At 32.3% G+C, this 4,126-nt stretch overlaps 1 non-coding gene across 1 annotated transcript; it reads left to right on the top strand.

Annotated features, from left to right (window-relative positions):
- Positions 1-751: 751 nt before the first annotated feature.
- On the top strand, positions 752-858 carry LOC121205596 (small nucleolar RNA R71). The gene has a single exon (XR_005900672.1). It is a non-coding gene; the product is annotated as a small nucleolar RNA R71 (small nucleolar RNA).
- The last annotated feature ends 3,268 nt before the right edge of the window (positions 859-4,126 follow it).

Raw genomic sequence — 4,126 nt, 5'->3', positions numbered from 1 at the left:
TGAAGTAAACTTTATTTTTCCCTTGTCTTTGCTTGTAGATGGTTCTCATAGGTTTGCAATGTCATAAACATACCCAAGTCACTTAACAGACACAACACATTAAATTCATACATAAATACAAGCAAACATGCTAGCTTTTTGGTAAACCTACTTTCCTTTGTTGCTAACACAATAAAGAAATAGAGTCTTACCTTAAATCCTAAGGGTTAAGTTTCGGGTTTGGTCGAGATTGCATATATGAGTTGCTAGGATCGACTTGTTGATTGCTCTATACGAAATTCAAATGATTTCTCCATGAAGGATTGTAGTAATTTGATTGTGGTCCTAGCCCAATTTTATTCTAATTTTAGTTACCTATGTAGTAGATGGATTCTGGATTTGATTGTGAGTTTTCAAACATATGACCATCTCTACAACAAACACATGAGATGTTCTCAAACTGGCTTGACTACTAACTTATCATGTTACCATTAAAACCATTAGCAATAAAGTTCTTAAGCATGGAAGTAATAGAGATACCTAGGCTGCCAAAGATGTTAGTGCATCAACTTCATAAACTTTGACCACTCTTCTTCTTGTGGCAACTCGATTAGTCAGCCACTGATAGTTCTTGCTAGAAATCCTTTCAAACATCTCATATGTTTCATTGTACGATTTTGAAAAAGAAGCTCCATTGGTTGAAGCGTCAACCACCATTCTTTTATGTGCATTGAGACCATTGTAAAAAGTCTCCAACTTAATGCAGTTGGGAATGTCATGATGAGGACATTTTTGCAATAGCTCCTTGAATTGCTCCCATGCATCATAGAGAGATTCTTCATCAAATTGGTGAAATGTAGCAATTTCATTTTTGAGTTTGGCATTTTTTCTTCTCAAAAGTACTTTGTCAAGAATCGTTCAGCTAATTTTTACCATGTTAACACCGCGTAAAGCGGTAAGAATTCAACGATGCTTGAGCTCAATCTCTTAGTGAGCATGGGAATAACTTCAATCTCAAAAAGTCTTCAATCACTTCGGCTAGCTTAAATGAATCACTCACATCCATGAATAAGAGAAGATGCTAATGCGGATCTTTGATAGGTCTTCCACTATATTTGTAACAACCCGTTTCTAGTCAAATTAGAACAGTGGTTTTGAAACTACAAATCCAAAGTCAAAATAATTATTTTATTATTATTTTAGTGTTTAAAACATGATAATATGATTGTGTGAAATTTTTGTTAAGAAATTTTATTGTTTTAGTACTTAATTTGATAAAAAGGACTAAATCACGAAAAGTGTAAAATTTATGTGCTATTAGTTAAAGGTATTAAATGGCTATATTATTAAATAGTGGAGGTCTTTATGTGGTAATTATACCATTTTTAAATTGAGTGGACAAAGATGGATAATATTTAGATGATTTTAATGTTTTATCAGTATGGTTAAATTTGTAATTTGGTTATTAAAGATTAATTAAATAAAAAAACAAAATTTTGTTGTTATCATTTTCCTTAGCCGATTTTATCAAGAGAGGAATCCACATTTAGGGCTTGACATTCGGCCATGCTATTCTTGTCCATTTAGGTATGATTTTTGTCCCATTTTTAATGATTTTTATGTTTTTGAGATCGTTGCAGCTTAATCTAGCTAGCCTAGGGACTATTTACACACTGTTAAAGGTTTAGGGTTTTGACATTAATGAATGAGCATGTTTTTTGATGTTTAATAGTAGAAAATGTACGCTTGTTATTAGATAAACAACATTTGTTCAGTGATTTTTGATAAAATTGTCATTTAGGGATTTAATTGAGAAATGTTGAAATTTTGTGGTTAAATTGTGAAATAAATTAAAAATATGGGCTGCTAGGGACTTAATTGAAATTTGGCTAGCATAGGTATAGGTTGAATTGCACAAATTTGTATTTTTATAATATAAGGACTAAATTGTAAAAATGTTGAAATATTAGTTTTGGGCTAAATTGAATAGAATGATAATTGAATTAGTTAAATTTGATTACATATAAATCAAGAAAAGCGAAATTCAGATTTAGATCGGGGGAAAAATAAAGTATCGAATTAATCGAGTTATTTCGTCATTTTTGCATTCGAGGTAAGTTCGTATGTAATAAGCATTGTTAAATTTGTGTTTTAAATGCTTTGATATTGCATAAATTGTGAATACGACCTTGAGGATATATTCGACAAAGATTCAGTATTGAGAAATCTCGGTTGAACCTTAAGAATGGATTATGAATGAATGACATGTCATTAGGGGTTATGTGATTGGATGCTGGTCCGTACGTCCTACCGGTGCCTAAGTTATTTGGCATATGTTGCGGATTCTCGTCAGCACCATGTAGCTTTGTCATGAATGTCAGCTTGTGTGAGCAGACCCGTTAATAGCTCAAGAGTGAACATTTATGTGATATGAGATTGTGATAGCTTCGGCTATATATGTGGCACTTAGGGTGCGAGATTCCCAAGTATCCGATAGTATTCCAAATGGTTCAACTGGTATAGCGAAGATATGAAATGGTGAGAAATAGATACGTATCAGTACAGGTATGTACAGAAACCACACGAGTATTGAGACTATGAAATTTAAGAGATTTTGATTTATTATGTGATTGAATACATGTTAACATTGTGACTAAATGTTTTATAGCATATTATATACATATTCTTGAATGGTAATTGAATAGTGAGCTTTGCTTATTATCTCATACGAGCTTACTAAGCTTTATAGCTTACATTGTTTATTTTTCCGTGTTTTATAGTGAAATCAAAGCTAGCTCAAATTCGAGAATTGTCAAAGACCTCATCACACTATCAAGCTATCACTTTGGTACTTTTAAGTTTATGTTTTGGTTATATGGCATGTATAGGAACTTTGATCATTTGGTATATGTGTTGGTAATGAATTTGGCCATTTGAATTGGCTTGTAAATGTTAAGTGTTTGGTTTTGTATATAGCCATGAGAGTTGGTTTCTTTTGGTATGTTTGATAATGTTGTATATATGTGTAAATGACCTTTGTTATGCATATGGTAAATGCTATATAAATGCTTGTGATGAATGCTAGTTTGTGAATTTGTAATTTTTGTATCATATGTTTGATAAATTGAGATAGGTATGTATGTGATTTTAGGTAAGATGATGCTTAAATGAATGTGATTTTATTGATGATTTGTGAAAGTGGAGTTTGGTATGAAATTGAATGGCATAATGTGGTATTTGTGTGTCAGGTATAAGTTGGTATTGAAATGGTATGATTCATGCTTGGTTGAGGTTGGTTGAATGCCTATTTATGTCATGTTTTGTGCCATTTGGTTTGGTGTAGGTGTATGCAAATTTAGGTGGCAAGATGGCTTAGTAAATAGCCTATTTTTGTCCACACGGGTAAAGACACGGGCGTGTGTCCATTGTAGTTTGAAAAAATTTCCAAGTATTCTAAAAGTTTCTTGAGTTATCGGTTTAGTCTCGAACCACTCCGAATGCATGTTTTGGGCCTCCTGATAATGTATGTGATATGTTTATTTAATTGTATAATATGTCGGGTAATACTCCATAATCCTATTCTGGCATTGAATACAGGAGAGAGGTGTTACAATATTCACCCACAGTTTGCAACTTCGGAACATAACCAGCTTCAATTCAAAAGGAGGAGCCTCAAATAGGGTCTCACAATTCTTGAATTGAGTTCATTGAATAAAGGCACGACATACTGATAAATAACATTATCTTTGTCATCAGCAACAATGATTGGATTATGAGCATTGTAAACAACTCCTTGATTCTGATTTTTTTCGCTCAATCTGTTTTCGTAGCTTGTATTTAGGCTACTCGTTCCCTTCTTCTTTTTCTAAAGGTGCTTTCAGTCTCAAGTTCAACAGGAGGTAGATCGATGATTCGATCTATGTTCATAAGCTATTGGTACCTAAGAAAAAAACACAATAAATAAAACTTAAATAAAAACAAAAGAATTTCAACCAAATTGCTAATTTTCAGTTTCATAAATAATATTTAAAACATAGTCCCCGACAACGACGCCAAAAACTTGTCTTAAATATTATATATATGCGATTGATGTACAAGTTTACACAATCATCAATAAGTAATAAAGTAGTGAGTTATAATATTGTCT

Source organism: Gossypium hirsutum, chromosome A08 (genome assembly GCF_007990345.1).
Source record: "Gossypium hirsutum isolate 1008001.06 chromosome A08, Gossypium_hirsutum_v2.1, whole genome shotgun sequence".
NCBI classification, from domain to species: domain Eukaryota; kingdom Viridiplantae; phylum Streptophyta; class Magnoliopsida; order Malvales; family Malvaceae; genus Gossypium; species Gossypium hirsutum.
Note: the sequence above shows the minus strand (reverse complement) of the source record. Positions and strands in the feature narration are given on the sequence as shown.